The sequence below is a fragment of the Numida meleagris genome, chromosome 27 (assembly GCF_002078875.1).
Source record: "Numida meleagris isolate 19003 breed g44 Domestic line chromosome 27, NumMel1.0, whole genome shotgun sequence".
Lineage (NCBI taxonomy): Eukaryota > Metazoa > Chordata > Aves > Galliformes > Numididae > Numida > Numida meleagris.
In genome coordinates this window covers 333,963-351,186 of record NC_034435.1, presented here as the reverse complement: position 1 = coordinate 351,186, position 17,224 = coordinate 333,963, and the positions used below count along the sequence as shown (strand labels likewise).

At 47.0% G+C, this 17,224-nt stretch overlaps 1 protein-coding gene across 6 annotated transcripts in view; it reads left to right on the top strand.

Moving 5' to 3' along the window:
- The window catches only part of CTXN1 (cortexin 1), a 53,638-nt gene that overhangs the window by 12,059 nt on the left and 24,355 nt on the right, over positions 1–17,224 (top strand). The window contains exon 3 of one of the 6 annotated variants that reach the window (XM_021378317.1): positions 15,015–15,851. The exons of the other annotated variants lie outside the window; for them this stretch is intronic. The gene's annotated coding sequence lies outside the window, so the exon portion shown is untranslated. The remainder of the gene's footprint in view (positions 1–15,014; positions 15,852–17,224) is intronic. 6 annotated transcript variants of the gene reach the window in all.

Below are 17,224 nucleotides of genomic sequence, written 5' to 3'. Positions count from 1 at the left end.
TTGCAAAGCTGTGCTGTTTTTCAGTGTTTACATTGCCGTGGCGTCTAGAGACATAGCTGCACACAGTACAAGATCCTGCTGGAGAAAGGGCAGGATACGGGCACAGATGAGGCGGTCCACCTGGAGAGATGATGATCCAAAAGAACAGGGAGGCCTGCAGGCCATCCAGGCAGGTGTGCAGAGGCCAAGTCACAGGAAAGCTATTGCTTGCAACCCCCGCCAACACCAGCGCTCAGTCTCTTATCAGCCTTGCCCTTATCTCCTTGTTTATTTGTCCTGGCTCATTTTGTACCACATGCTCCCTCTCCTGGTGTCTGTTGTACCTTCTGCACTCACTCCCACCACCTTGGCTCCTGCTGGTTGTGTGTGATGAGCTCCAGCTCTGCTGTGGCTCAGCCAACCTGCTCCTGTCCCTCATTGCAGAGGGCTCCTCTACAGAGCGTGGGGGGCTGCTGGCCCTGGGCCGCACCTACAGAGCTGCATCACGTGGAAAATGCTCCTAAGCCTGGAAGATACCTCTGAACACAGAGGTTATTTAACTGGAGCATTTGTTGGTGCAGACTGTCTGCATTGCAGATTTGGGAGAGCTCGTCTTTAATTGTATCATCAGGCACTTGTGTTAACGAAGGGATTAAGGCCCGGAAAGGTGAACAAATGCAGGCCAACTTTTCCTCTCCTGTTTCAAGGTCTTTCGTGTTGTAATGTCCTCTGTCTCTCCTCTCCTTTTCCCTACATTATTCCCACTCTCTGCTCAGAGCAGCCTTCTGGTTTTTCCCCAGTGGAATCCAGTGATGCCGATCTACGTTCTGGATATGGGCGCTTGCCTCAGACCTTCTTCTCCCACCACCTAGAGAAGACTTCCTCTGCTTCACTATTGGCAGAGGGCAGTGGGGCCACTTTGCCTGGGTATGGGTACTGTGTCACTGAGGTACATAGGTCATACTGAAAGTAATGCCTCCTAATTATCTCCATGGAAACTACAATAGATACAAAGAGCACAATAACACTATTTGACAGAGCAAACTCTAGGCTACAAAACACTCTTTTTCAACATAGTCACCACTGTTAGCAGCTCATTTTTACCAGCAATGAACAAGAGCTGTGTGCTGCACTTGTACAAATCTGCACCAGTGGAGGGGACCCACGTTCACTGCCACCACTGCTGAAATGCACCACACACCGCCTCCCTGTGCTCACATCTACTGGTTGGTCTCCATGAACATTCAGTGTCAGTGAATTTAAATGGGTGCCATTTGTTCCTCATGGAGGAATTCAGTGCCACCCCCTTTGCTTCATCTGCACTCCCACATCAGACCCATCCTATCAGGCTGCCCCTCTGCTGCCATCTGTCACACGGCAACAAAATGTAATGGGATATTGCTGGGAAGGTTCAACCTCTACCGCCATGCCACCAACATCTGCCTCTTATGCTATGTGTCAGCATCATAAAACAGGAGGCATTACTTTTGAAGCAACCCTCGTAGATGTACCTGTGACAGGGGATAAGCACAGAACTTTTCTGTTGTTGTACTGTACATCATAATAAGGACAATAGAAAAGGATTACCTGGCCCTTCAGTAGAATGATATCAGTTAGAGGAATAAGGAGAGCAGAACAGCAAACCGGGGAGGATGGAGGCTGCCCAGGTTGTCCTCTTTATGTTCCCTGCCTCTAGCATGACTGTACTGAAAGCAGTGTCCCACTGGCTCCTGCTCTGCTTCTCCTCTGATGTGTGAGCTGGACTTTGCTATTAGGAGAAAGGTGAGGGCTCTCTCTTGTAGCACAATGCTGAAGGAAGGGAGCTGATGGGACACAAGAGTCACAGCCAAAAGCAGCACAGTGTTGGTCTGACCCTGCATGCAGTGCAGAGCAGTGGGCACCACATCACTGCCTGGTGCGGAGATGAACCTGAATTCCCTCTTCCCAGAGGGAAATGGATGCATTCATGGGACTGAGGATAAAAAGTAGCGTGACTTACAGCAAAACTCTCCAGCAGTGAATGCTGACTTTGGAAAAGGGTTCTCCCCTTGGGTAAATGGTAAACTCCAAATACAAGGAAATATCAGACAGGAGCTAAGTGCCTTTGGCTGCTCTGTGTTGACCCCAGTGCAGGATGCGCTGCTGCTGAGCCAGGGCTCCTAACTGGGACATCCTACATCTGCCACAGGTCTGGCAGGCAGGCTGACATGAGGGTCTCTGGAATGAGACACCAGTGAGAGAGAGATTCAGGGATCTCTGTGCTGAGCTCAGAAGTAATATTGCTGCTTTAGCAAACCAGTGTCCCTACTCCTGAGAGGAAAGTGGTGCAGACCTGTTGTCCACTGATTTCATATGCAGAGGTCCAGAACAACAGTGTGAGTCCATCTATGAGAACAGCAGTGAGATGCAGACATTTCTGGCATCAGCATCCCACAGTTATTGCGGGAATCAACCTGCAGAAAGTCTGGGTTCATTTGGAATCCTTGAGTTTTGTGATGAAAAACCTGTGTTTTCTTGGCTTCGGTGTGAACCTCCTTGCCTGAGCCCTCCCAGCAGTAGAGCCGGAGGGAGGCAGAGAGGCTCTGGCAGGGGCCAGTGCTGCACTATGGGGTCAGGAACTGGGGAGGGCCTTGTGCACATTCCAAGTACTGGCAGATCAGAATATCTTGATAGAGCTCCTACCAGACCTAGGGCAGTGGGGAGAGACTCAGTTGTAAGGCTGCCTTTGCCAGTGGTTAAAGGACAGCTGAATCTGTAGGAACTAGTCTACTCCTGGTCTGAAAGTGATGTGGAGGATTTCTGGGGTTCATTAGCACTGAAATATCTGCCAACAGAAGATGAATATAACAGGCATCAGGGCTACCTTTGGAATCCCAAGTGAGCTCAGCAGGGGTTGGAGAGCCTTGCCCTGTGGCAGATATCTCAGCTGTCAGTGGGTTAGAAAAGCAAGATTCTGGGTTTCCACAAACACAAATCCCTGGACATGGTGTCACACACTGGAGAAGTCATGGGCAGCTTTGGTTACAGCCTGAGCTAAGGAGTTGATGAAGGCTCAGAAGGATCTGCTGGAGCCCATGCTGTGATCCAGGGTAGTGCAGTGCCTGTAGTGTGTTCATGGTTGTTCCTAGTTCTGGCAACTGGCTTCTCATGCCTACCTCCACACCCTAGCACAGCCCAGGCTTTGTGCACTGAGTTAATAGCGATCCACTCTATGTGCTGGGTTTCTTAGAGCTGTGGCACAAGACCAATATTTATTTGAAAATTGTAGAACAGATTAATTCTATTTGTTCAGTATTGTCAGAACAGAAGTACACATCCATGTCAACTCTGTTCCTGCCAAGTCACGTGAATCCAAACTTAGATTCAAATGTTTTCAATTTTAAAGTTATACTTTAAACATCCTAACTTAGCTTTTTGAAAGGGAAGGTATTACATTTATTAGATCTTCCACATTCAACCGTGGTTAAAGAGAACAAATAAAATCAGACACAGCTTAAATCATGTTTCAAGTGTCAGATGGCAATCCCATCACACAAATCTCGTGTTTTGTCAATTTCTTGAATCTCTCGTGATCTTCAGATTTCCCCATGTATTGAGAAGTTTCCCATAGGACAGATCAGTACTACCATAGTACCACTCATACTCCCAACTCATACTCCCAACTCATACATGAGGGAAGCTGTCTCTTGAAATGAATAGTATTTTGCTGTGATTATCATTTATTTGTGCATCTCTGCAGCTACTAACCTAGAGCTTGATTCTTGCAGAAAACCATTACACTGATGTTAGAACCATTGCTTCTACTTCTCTTGGGAGATGAAATACTGTAGGGGAACTGCTTAGTCACGGCCTGAACCACTGATTGAGCACCTGGAGGAAAGGCCCAGTCAGCCCTGGGAGCACAGGTGGAGGCAATTCACTGTGTGATAGGAAGGGCTGGAGCCTGGCTGCACCTCTCTTAGGCCTCGTTGAAGGGCTGACTGCCCCTGAGGAAGGATCTCTTTTTGGAGATCCCTCCTTGCTGGAAGTTTTCCTTGTGAACCCAGAATCTTCTGATATGGGTGAGTGATCTACTTCCCTTCCCTTGTAGCACCTTGCTATCGTGCTGGTCCTTCTACCTCTTTTGTAATGCCATTTCCATTGTGTTCGTCCTTCTGATCACTACAAATTCAGTTTCAGCCCTGAAGGAAGGATATGGCAAGTGAAAAGGTTTCTTATTCCAGCATTTTATTTCCAACGCATTTAAATAAACGAATAGGTCAGTAAATAAAGTGATGTAACAACTGAGAAGGCTTATTGCTCCAACATCTTACTTCCAGACCTCTCTATCTATGAGTTACCACCTGATGGATGGGTAACTGGGTGCACTGTCTCTGCTGGCTGCAGCAGGTCCTGCACTGGGTGCCAGCCCATCTGCCCCACGTGCCCAGTCTGAGCTGCAGGTGCAAGCTGGGCAGTGTGGGGCTGCCTGGAGCTGCCAGGCAGGTGGCATCAGGATGGCTGCTGCCCGTATGGCCATTGCAAAGGATTGGCTGAGGTAAGGCAGGGCGGCCCAGAGAGCCTGCGGCTCTGGTGCTCGCAGGTGCCAGGGAAGCTCCTGCTGTGCCAGGCTGGCTGTAGAACTGGGCTGAGCGTCGTCAGGTGGAGGAGAAGCGGCACCCGAGGTCTGGCTGCTGCTCGATGGCGGCAGGGAGGGGGCCAGAGGCCGGCACTGTTCCCTCCCTGCTGCTGCAGCAGGGCCTGCCAGGGTCAGAGCAGCACTGGCTCAGGCTCGGGCTGTGGCTTTCTTACAGCGCTTGCATGGCAGGGGCCCCATGGGCGCCGCTGTCTCTGCGCCTTCTCCCTTTGCTGCTGCCAGCAGGCTCCTCTCCTGCCCAGCAGCTGCTCCCTGCATGGGCTGGGCACTTGGGCTGCTGGGCAGGTGTCTCTTGCTCAGGTCTCCCTGCAGGGCAGGGGCAGCCAGGGCTCATCTCTTCAGGGCAACACATGGGCTGCAGTGCTCCAGCAGCTGTGGAGAACCTCTCTTGATGTATGGGCTGCAGTAGGAGACCACCTGAAACAGACACAGGAGAAGAGTTAGCTGCTGTCAGATTGGGGCTGAAAGGTGACAAGATGGAGGAACTAAGACTTTTAATTGCTAAATAGAAATATGGGTATTGGAAAGGCCTATCTGTCAGTGTAATCCAACAGCTTAGGCTGACTAAAACAAGGTACATTGCAAATACATTGAAATAAGTAGCCTCATTGTATCCTCATTCATTTATCTTTCTGTTCCATGGGTTAAACTCAGATAGAACCCTAATATATTTGATCCATCCTTCTACCACAGCAATGCTACCTCTGAAATACCTGGAAACAGCCAAAGACAGAATTGGAGATCAGAACATCTACTGTCATCCTCAGCTCCTCCATTACCGAGGCTCATTTTATTGGAACCTTCGTCTCTCCCACCGGGACACTGTGAGAGTGGGTTGACATGTGGGGCAGCTGACATACCTTCCCACGAGCAGCAAATGCTTCTTCCTCTGCTGGAAATTCAGGCAGTGAGGGAGGTCCTTTGCAGGCAGGGTTTAGTTCGGTGAACCCATGCTGTTCCAGTTGACAAACAAAGCTCTTCATGCTTTCCATCCCAAAAACGCTCAGAGGCCCCCTCCTTTCCAGTGCCTGTACCTCAAACATTTCTTCATTGATGACAAAACAGCTTCCAGTGAGACCCCACCAAATGCTCTTAAACTCATCACTTTCAGCCAGTGCCCAGAGCTTCTGAGGAAAGCTGAGGGGGGAGAAGGCAAGAAAGGGGAGATACATGTTTTGTTTCCTCTACATCAATAACATTCTGTGAATTCTTCAGTTCCAGTACTATGATATTCCAATATTCTTCCAGCTTTAACAGTACAGCATCATCACAAGGTGATCATGATGCTGTCCTGGAGGATCAGGAGAAGGGCAGCTGGAGGGCTCCACCAGCTTCTCGGGATCAGCACCAGGAGTTGTTTCTGCTGTAGGTGCCTCGCTTTCAATTCCTTCTGTCTCAGTTTGGCAGAAGTCTGCACTTCCAGCCATTCCTGCGACAAGCCAGACTTCGTGTTCCCAGTCAGCAAGTGAAACCCAGCCAAACTGCCTTGGGATTCTGGTGGGAGATGCCCCGATGTCGTCACAGTGACAGCACTGCGCGGTGCCCAAGGCCTGGCTGGCTGGAGCAGCCAGAGCTAATGCTGCTGACCTGCACTTGGTGCTGGTCCTGCACGGAGCCATGGGAGATTTGAGTCAAGAAGCAAATACAGCTGTACTGAGAGGGGATTGCTCCTCACCTAGCCCTAGCTCCCTGCTGGCCTCCTTGGTGTCCCTCTGGCTCTCTATTCAGATATGCAAATCAGTTTCCCAAGCAATGGCCACCAAAGAAAACAGCAATCTCTTCCCAGTTTGATGCCATTTCTTGCAAGTGCTCCGTGATTTCCATAGGATAGCTTCTGCAAGGGAATAGCTGTGTACCCAGGCAACGCTCTGCAATGCCAGCAGTCTCCCAGAGGCTGCTCCAGAGGTCCAACTAGAAAAAGACACTACGTGTATTTTGCTGATGGCATAAACAGGAGATGTGTGACCCCTCTTTCATGCCTGTGCTTTTATTTGATATTTTAGAAATTTAAAAAGCAATCCAATGAGATCAGTGATATTCTCTAAGCCTCTTAGATCACAGCCCTCTCTATAGGATCAAGTGCCTTATCTATAAAGGAGAAGTTTGGTCTGGAGATGGCGTCTGGATGCAGGACTTGAGTGGATGCTGAGTTTGAGGACAACCCTAAACTGGAGGAGCTCTTGACTCCGTCAGGGGCTGAGAGGCCTTGCGGAGACCTTGACACAGGGCAGGGCTGGGCAATCCCAGTAGCATGAAATCCAGCCAGAGCGAGGGCCAAATCCTGCCCCTGGGTGGGCAGCCCTGGCCATGGGTGCAGACGGGGGATGTGAGGCCGGAGATCAGCCTGCAGAAAGGGACCTGGGGGTTCTGATTGACAGTGAGCTGGGTCTGAGTCTTCAGCTCACTGATGGAGCTCAGGGAGTGTTGGGACAATCTATGTCTCAGATGTATGGTATAATTTTTATATTGTCCTGTGTGTGATTTGATGATCCTTCTTTTTCCCACCCAACTTGGCATATTCTGCATGATTCTATACATCTTCCAGAAGGCCTTGGATGGGTTAATCCATACCTTCATTTTCTCTTCCTTGTTCTCCTGCGTCCCTTTGCCTCTGGACTGTGAGTGTTGAGGGGATATGTTCCCAGAGCATATGACTTCCAAGGGAAGGGTGTTTGCTCTCTTACTTTTGATATCCTAATGCCAAAAGATAGCATCTTACCATATACTATGAAGAAAACCTGGACACTTGGCCGTCTGAAGATGTCAACAACATAGTGTTGGTTTCAGGCATGTACATTCTGATCTATGGATGTTCATTTCCCACTACAGCCAAGAACAGCGGTGGGCTGACTAGAGTCCTGGGTAGGCAGGACAGAAAATAGTCCTGGGAACGTGCCATTCTGACTTCTGATTTTTAGCTGTCTGGAGCCCAAGGAGATGTTTCCAATACTTTGTAGTTGCCAATAGTGGCCAGAACATGGCTTGGATGGATGACATGGACTCCCCAGCTATGATATGGTGGAAGGAGAAGCTGCGGTCTGTAACACAAGGACAAGCACTGAATGGGCCTCACCAGTGCATGTTCCTTCCTCCTCCTGGTGTCAGAAGGGCTAGCAGCAAGCCCAGACGCTGGCCTGACTTGGAATTACAAAAACTCCCGATGAGTTTGCTTTGTCACAGACTTTGTATTGTTATTACCTCAATCAGGGTGAGCTAAAGGGTGAGAAAGCACAGTCCTTGCTGGGAAAAGCAACCTGTGCAATTCCTTCCTGTTCCCACTCCTCTGTGGGCGTTAGGCCCTGGTCATGCCAGCTCTGCTGGGAAGCACAGAACACGGAAAGGAAATGGTTTGACATGCTGCCAATGCTGGAATAAGTGCATGGAGCAGCTTTAGGCCAAGTGTGGGCTATCTTGTCAAAGTGGCTTGAATAATTCAAGTCCTTAGGGAGATTTTTGCTGATTTGGAAATATGCGCCCATGCACAAGGCTGAGGGATTCTGCCTGAGGGGCAATGCATAATTTTAAGGCTGCCTCTGTTAATGTTATCCATTCACCTCTGATTTGGAGCTGCTGTTGAACACATTGCCTGACAAGTACTCTGGTTTGGTTGTGATGCTACTGCGTGAGCAGGCTTGTCAAGAAATGATCCAATTACAGCCTAGGGCAGACTCTTCCAAGCTGCAGTTCTTCCCCCTGTGACTGACCAAATGTCTTTTCCTGCACAGCATCCTGCAATACTGCCCTGCCTGTCCGCATTCCAGGCAGAACAAAGCCGGCTTCCTTCCCACCAAGTAGACTCAGTGCTGTTTGAGGTAGGACAGGGTGGTATGGGATGCTCCACTTGCAATTATCTTTTTCTTGGGCTGTCAGTATTTCCCCAAATCTGAGAAATACGCTCTGCGATTGGTCTGGGAAGCCATGTGGGAGAATGGGAGCAGGAAATCTTGGCAGAATGTTTCCTGGGTGGTCTGACTCCCTGGCCTGAGATGTGTCCCCCTGCCATCTTTCTGCAGAGCCCTGTGTGTTCTCAACATCACTCCCACCCTGCTGGAGAAAGCAGCAATACTTGACAGGACTAAGAAGAACTGGAAGGGCTGAAAGAACAAGCTGAATTTGATCAGCAAAGAAAGGGACTGAACTCTTCTTAACACATAAAGCTGTTATGAAGTGATTGACTTTTCATTGCATCTGCTGGTACAAGATGAAAAATGACCAGTTTCATCTGGAGCTAATGAGATTTAGGTTAGATATGAGTGAGATGCAGATTGTTTGAAAGAATCCCCATCAAATACATTTTAACAAAGCAAGTGACTGTTCTGAGCATCCTAGGACTAATTTCATTGCTGAGGACAGATAGTATTAAGAGATGTTTATGCTTCCATGAGTCCAAACCTTTCCTTGCTGAAAACATTCCTGAAGATAGTTCCAGCTGCCTAGAAGCATGTTGTCATTTGTCACTGCAAGCCGCGCTCATGGTGCTGTGCAGGCCCATGGTGCTGCAGGATGACAAGGAAGGAACTCTGATGGAGGGCAGGCTGGGGCGGATAAATCACTGCTTGCACTTCCACAGCCAGGCTGGATCCATCCACAGAAATACCCAAGTACAGCTATGAATGCTGTTGCATATGAATGGTTCCAGGCAGGACAGCAATTCGTACCATGAAATATTTTATAATCTTTTAATTGCAGCAATGGTTTTCTTTGGAGCAGCATATTTACCCACTTGATAAATAATTCATAGAAGAGGCTGGTAATTAAATGTTAAAGACCTAATTTGCTTAGCATTGTTTGTACTTATATTACTATTTAAATGCAAGAAGTCACTTAATTGCTAATTAAAAATAGTACAATTACATACCATCTTGTAAGAATTAGTCAGCATTTCTGTGTATTATTTGTACCGAGCATAAAAACTTACCCTCTTTTTCAGCAGTCATCTTGCAAGCTGCTATCCCATTATTTGTGCTGATGGAAGGCATGTACCCCATCTTCCTTTAATGGCTATTAAAAACATGGAGAAAAATACTAATTAAAAAAAAAAATAGAGAATCTCCGCGGAGACTGCTTAGCTGTGTTCCCAACCTTCCTTCTTGATTTCCTTGCAGAATATTCCCTGGACATCATCTGTGGTGTTGGATTGTATATAGTGCCCAAAAATAGGAGGGAGCTTCGTAGGTCATGGAGAGAGCAGCGCAGAACATTCTAGAAGTTGTCTTCAACTTTGGAGCAAAAGCTAAAAATTCACATGCTGCATCTAGCCTTAAAGATGCTTTAATGACCAGAAAACTCATGAAATAGTAAAGTAAGACACAATTGTCTGACGTCTACTGATGGCAGGTTGTTGGGATTTTTGTAGCTGTTTTTGTTTGCTATCATCATGGGAATGTCCAGGAAGAAAACTCTCTAACTCCAGTGTGGTGTTAGAAAGCAGGAAATCTTTTAATTCACAATATCTTCTGGATGACTTGGCCAGTCATGCATGCCTTCTCAGTGTTCAGGTGCTATGTTTATACAGTTAAGACATGCATTTGCAGTACACTTCCCGGATACGGCATATGTATTCTTTCTTTTTCCAAGGTCTCATTAATGCCTGTTGATGTCCTTTGAGCATGCACAGTGTGGCCCTCTGGTGGTCTTAAGCCCCTGTTCTTGGTCCCCCTTTTTTCCATTGCCAACTTCTTCACCATGACCCTTGGTCAACTTTCAGCTGTTTTTCTCCCTAATTTGGCAAATTTCCATTACGACATAATGAGCAACTTTTTCTCTTGGTATGCAATAACTCCGAACAATTTATATGAAACCCAAGAGGAATCCTTGCACCTGGTGGATACAAAGCTCCCAGTACATACTGCAGAGATAAGAAGTGGTCTGTTGTGGCATCAGTGAAGCAAAGAGTTGCTCATACAAAACAAGACTGCTAGGGCTTCACATTCCAAGCAGAGCTAAACTGAACTAGCACACATAGATTCCTTTTGCTAAACTAATATATTGGTCCTTAAATAAATATGTAGTGATCCCTATTGCTACACCAGCCTATGTCACTATGATTATTTTTCCTTCCTACTTGCCCCTGATGGCTGACAGAAGTGAGTTACTTATTAGGCTTAAAACATCTTGGCTGCAAGTACTTACATAAATCCTGTAATTAATTGTTTGATGAAACTGCCTCTTCCTTCAGTAAGGCATATATATTTTCTGAAATACATATCAAGGGTGATATTCACAAGGTTAAATTCAGCCTACTGTATTTTATCTCACTGGGCTCTCAGGCTCCTTCAGAATGTATGTACAAGGTAAGTTCCCACCACAAATCACTTTCTATCTTTATCTTTAGATATAGGTGGCCCAGGTAAGAACAGTTTAGAGCAAGCTATCTTATGTGTATAGCTCTTAAATTTCAGGTACTCACAAGAGTATTGCTAGCCTTCTTTAAACACTGAAATTATTTGCAATAGAACATAGTAATCTCTGATATTGTCTGCTAATAGTTACAATGATTCCACAGTAAAAATGGTTCATTCATTTGTGAATGAATCTGCCCTCAGCTTTAAAAAAAAAAAATAATAAGATCTGATCAGGACTTTATTTGTTTCCTATGTAATAAAATATTAATGTAGCAGTACTCCAAATATGTGGATGAAATTATGGGTGCATAAATGTTCATGCAAGGCTTGACAATGAATTCTCAGTAGCTTAGGAATTTGTCCTAAAGGAGTCATACTAGTTAATACAAACTTATTGTGAACAGCACATGCAGTTTCATGGTAGGTTGATCTTTTTTTCAATTAAAACAAAGCATAGCTCCCTGGCAGAGAGGTGGTCACAACACCAAGCCTGCTGGAGCTCAGAGAGCATTTGGACACCGCTCTCAAACAGAGGGTTTGGGTTTCGGGTGGTGCTATGTGGATCCAGGAGCTGGACTTGATGGTTGTTATGGGTTCCTTTCAACTCAGGGTACTCTGTGGTTCAATGATAGTATGAAATAGGCTGGAAAGGCACTTTCTAATCCCTGAGACTTGAGCTTGTTGGGAAAGGCTTTGGAGGAGGCAGTAAGGTGTGTTGGGATATTCCCATGTAGGGTGAATTAGATGGAAGGACCAAGGAACCAGAGGTCCCAGTCTTATGAAGGACACTCAGAAAGAAAAGCAACAAAGCTGCTGGACCAAGTGAGGGGTGTGGGTGGACATCGATGTTGCATGGGTCTGGCCCATCCATGGAGTAAAAGAGAAGTCTGTGGAGGTATTCTGCACTGTGTGTGTACTCATCAGGTATGTGGGAGGGAAGGGATGAAAGTGTAGGTTGTGAGGGTGTATGTACTGCAGATGTGTTGTGCGCCTGCATGCAGACAGAGTCTCTGAGCATATGAATGTGTGTGTATACAGTGTGTTCTGGGAGTGGGGGCATGGGGGACATTTATCAGATCCCCCCTCAGTCTTCTTTTCCCCAGGCTGAACAGACCCAGGTTACTCAGCCTTTCCTCATACAAGAGATGCTCCAGGTCTTTATCATCTCTGTGGCCCTCTGCTGGACTGCTTCTGGGAGATCCTGATCTGTTTTGAACTGGGGAGCCCAGAGCTGGACACAGTGTTCTAAATGAATCCTCCCTAGGGCAGAGTAGAGAAGGAGGATCACCCCCATGCTCCATGCTCTTTTTAATGCACCCCAGGATACGATTGGCCTCTTGGCCACAAGGGCACTCTGCTGGCTCATGGCCAACCTGTTGGCCACAAATCACATTACAAGGCCAAAGCAAGACAGTTCCTTCAAGGCAAAGTCTCTGTGTACCCTTTCTGGCGTCTTCCATTCATGTGTGTGCAAACACATTTGACCTCTACTCTCTTTGAGACTCTTTCCACCCAGGGGCAGACTTTGGGAAATAAATTGCAGCCTAGTCTTACTATTCCATGGGCATTTATGTATCATGTTCCCAGGGGCACTTGCATCAGCCACAATTAATGCCTTGTTGGCGGTAGGTTATGGCATGATGCAGCACCAGCATGTCCATATGCTCTGAGCCTCACTTAGGGGCTCCCATGATTTGCACAGTGAGGGTGAGTTCACCCCTGGCCCTCAGAAATGGCTGCACGGCAGGCCCAGCTGAGATAGGGAGGAGCGGTGGAGTTTTCCCATGGTGGGGTTTTCCTATGCCTTTCCTGACCTGGAATATCTGACCTGTGGATGAATATTTCCCGGCACTATTTTCAACAAAAATCCTGGTGTTTTGGTCAATATTTTTTAATGGGAAAATGAGAATTTAATAATTAAAATGTTAATTAAGATGACATAGATCTCAGGTATTCCGGGGAAATCCCAGGTATTTATACAAAGTGGGGGAAGATCTCCTTGAGAGTAGCCCTGCCGAAAAAGACTTGGGGGTCGTGGTGGACGAGAAGCTGGACATGAGCCAGCAGTGTGTGCTGGCAGCTCGAAAGGCCAACTGTGTTCTGGGCTGCATTAAAAGAGGAGTGGCCAGCAGGGAGAGGGAGGGGATTGTCCCCCGCTACTTGGCTCTTGAGAGGCCCCATCTGGAGTAGTGCGTCCAGGCCTGGGGCCCTCAGTACAAGGAAGACACGGAGCTCTTGGAATGGGTCCAGAGGAGGGCCACCAAGATGATCAGAGGGCTGGAGCACCTCTCCTATGAAGAAAGGTCGAGGGAACTGGGCTTGTTTAGTTTGGAGAAGAGAAGGCTCCGGGGAGTCCTCATTGTGGCCTTCCAATACTTGAAGGGAGCATATAAATAGGAGGGGGAACGATTGCTTACATGGGTGTATAGGACAAGGATAAGACAAGGGGGAATAGTTTTAAACTAAGACAGGGGAAGTTTAGGTTAGATGTTAGGAGGAAGTTTTTCACACAGAGGGTGGTGACGCACTGGAACAGGTTGCCCAGGGAGGTTGTGGATGCCCCATCCCTGGAGGCATTCAAGGCCAGGCTGGATGTGGCTCTGGGCAGCCTGGTCTAGTGGTCGGCAACCCTGCCCATGGCAGGGAGGTTGAACCTAGATGATCTTTGAGGTCCTTTTCAAACCAGGCCATTCTATGATTCTGTGAAAATTTTATTACCACTTCTTGTGCTGAAGTGGGGACCAGTGTTGTTCCTATTAACAATGGGAAAGTTTTGTTCTGGGAATCTACTCATGGAAAAGGCTGAAGTGCTCTTCACTGGAGTATTGTAGGATATCACCCTACCCTTAGATGGAATTCTTCTCCTGTCTTTACAGCTGCTACCAGGTTCTAAGTGGCTTGGAGTGGAGATATGGGTATCTGTAGCCCAAAGAAGGACCTAGAAGGGGCTCTGAGCTGCCAGGATTTCAGTTTAACAATGAAATCAAATCATCTCTGGCAGTTTGAGGATGGATCGTTGCTTTCTATTAAGTGATAATTAGAAATCTGAGATAGTGACTATCTTTTAAGTGTTGTGTGCAGGGAATTTTTGCAAAAGACAGTTTGATATCTACTCTCGTGGACTCTGACCAACAAAGACATGACTGTGGCGTCTGGAACAGACATGAAAATTGGTCCTGCCCACAGCAAGAGGTATGTTGGGTGTTGTCCCAGAGTAGAGGCATTTCTAGATGTTTCCACTAGTTGTCAGAGTTCTTGGAAACCAGTCCTTCAGCTCTGGCATCCTTTGCCCTTTTCATTACTTCCTTGTTTTGCTATCCAGTGGAGCTCTTCTCTTCACTTTTGTTTTGGTTGATCGGTTCAAGTCACATCTACTCTACATAGTGCAGTAGTTGGACTTCATCTTCTCAAGGGCACGCACCTGACTTCTGCCCAACTTTTCCAACAGGACTCCAAGGCCTTTGCTGCAGAGCTGCTTTCTTTGGTCATTCTATCTCCAGCCTTTCAGTGAACAACTGGACTTCCAGTGCATTGCCATGCCAAGTATTCAGATGAGGTCCTTGTCTGGAGAGCTAGTCTTGAGCAATAGCAGGGGTATGCTTTTATTGTCATTAGTCACTAAGGCTGATGAGAATGTTAATAAATTGGAGAGAAATCAGTGAAGAATGAGGCTGATGAGTGAAGATGGGCAACAGAGGCCTTTCAGTGAAAGTTTGGATTATCAGAGGTGTCTTCTCACAGGATGTTAGTGCCTGACTGGAGAACAGAGGAGCAATACCAACTTGTTCTACCCAGCGGAGGTGTCACTAGGCCCAATGGCTAAAAGATAAAGCTAGATAAGCAATGGCTAAGTACAGGTGCAAGTTTTAAGGATATTATTCAGTTACCAGCAGCACGGTCTGCTGTTCAATTTTCAAAGAATAAAAAGAACCTTAAAGATATGCTCTGAAGAGAAACTACCTCAGGGCATGTTAAGCACATTGGCTTCCTGACACTCACTTGAAAATAAGCATAGAAGGACAACAATCTACTAAGTGAAAATTTTGTATTTTTAGCAGATCCTTCCTGAGACGCCAGAGGCAGAGGGCTGAGAAGATGCTAGTTCTGCGCCTGTCTTTGGATGCACTGAGTGAGGCAAACCTCACTGTCAAGTAGACCACCTGGGTCACAGCAGGCACACATGTCCTGGTCAGGAATCTTTAGCTGGTATTGCTAATGGTTGTGCTGAGGCAGAATACAGGATTGGAGGCCACTGATTATTCTGGAGAACAGCAAATATCTTTACTGGACTGAAGACGTTAAAATAGAGATACAAGCAGCAGCACATTCTGTATAGTCCAGCTACAACAGCACTCAAGGCTTCTAAAGTAAGCTGGGAACAGAATAAAAAACATAAATGGGAAATGATATGCTTCAGTATTGAGCATGACTGCGTCAGCCAGACTGAGTTCTCTTCAACAAAATCACCATTGAGAGAAAGAAATTCAAGTTAATGTAACCTACCAGAATTTCAGCAAAGCACTTGGCGTGTTGAGAAACCAATACTCAGACTAGGGGTGCTGGTGAACAAAGCAGGATGAGCTGCCAGCTGGAGAGGAAGATGTGAAGGGTTTTGCTGTGATGGGAGGATCAAGCAGTTCTCATGAAGTTCCTCACTCCTTGCCTCCTGAGGACTGACTGCCTTCAGGTTTTGTTAATGGTTAGACTCAATGAAGAAAAAAATGTGCTGAAAAAAAACTGGAAGATGGCAGTCTGAGAGGCATCACTGAGGCTTTAAAAAACTGGGACATCAATAGGAGGATCATGGGGTTAACAAGGAGCCTGACCCATAAGAAAGAGGGGGTCTGAAGGATCAGGATAATGAGCTGCATATAACAGTGCCATGGGCAGGGGTATGTATTTAAGCCATAATGCCAAGAATTCCTGCTGGAAACTGAGAGATTAACAAGTAGAAATGAGACGAAGGAGGAAAAAGCACGTACGCCACTCTGAAAGTAATGTTTCCTATGTATTTCCATGGAAACTACAACAGACTCAAAGAGCATAATAACACTATTTGATAGAACAAATTCTCAGCTACAAAACACTCTTTTTCAGCATAGCTACCACTATTAGCTGCACATTTTCACCAGCAATGAACAAGAGTTGCAAGCTGCACTTGTACAAATCTGTACCAGTGGAGATGACCCACTGTTGCTGCCACCACTGCTGCTTCACTGTGCTCACATCCACTGGTTGGTGTCCATAAATGTTCAGCAAGCACCCATGAATGTCAGTGGGTGGAATTCAGTTATGCCCCTTTGCTTCATCCACACTCCCATATTGGACCCATCCTATCAGACCGCCCCTCTGCTGCCATCTCTCACATGGCAACGAAATGTAATGGGATATTGGTGGGAAGGTTCATACTCTACTGCTGTCCCGCCAACATCCACCTCTGACATCATGGGTTGACATCATGAAACAGGAGGCATTACTTTCAGAGCAGCCTTGTACATACAGGAACCTTTCTGCCTTCAATCTCCATGTCCCTGAGTGGGGCTGTATAATATTAATTCAGCATTTTGCTGACTGGAAGAACTCCCAGTGAACACCTACGAAAGCCAGCAGCCCTACAACATGCCGCTAGGTTCCCCAGCAGCAGATGCTTAGCTTCTCTTTGCCTTTTTACAGTCAGTGATGAAACCAAGGTGTAGAGTCTCTGTTTCTGTGGCTGCCGAGCTGGCTCCTCAGGGCTGTGCTGGATAATCTGGAAGAGTGGCAGACCCGCACAGTCATAAAATTAATCGCTCATCTTTGGCAGACAGTGCTCTTCTGTCTTACTCTGTATCCTAATGCAAACACAGACATCAGCATCTCCCTTCAGGCACAACAGAGACACTTCTGCCATCCCAAAAACCTTCTGATCTCTTCTACTGCCACAGAAAGAATTGCTGACCTCTTCCCAACGGGGAGCACATGGGCATTCTCCATGCCACAAGCTGGGCACTCTTGGTCTGTGCTCTGCCCATACTGCCTCAGCTCTCCCATCACCCTGTCCATCACTTTAGGTCTTATGCAGTCCTTTGCTCTAAATTACTTATCCTCAAATGCTTAACAGCCACACCTGAGTGAGAAATCCAGTGAATCCCTCCTGCAGCTGCTTTGGTGGGGATGGAAAGCCCCACAGCCATGTGTGGTGCCTGTTGCACTCTCCTGACACTCGTGCACCAGCACTGTGTGCTCACTGACCTCTGTCTGCTCCCACAGCACTGAGAGGCTGCAA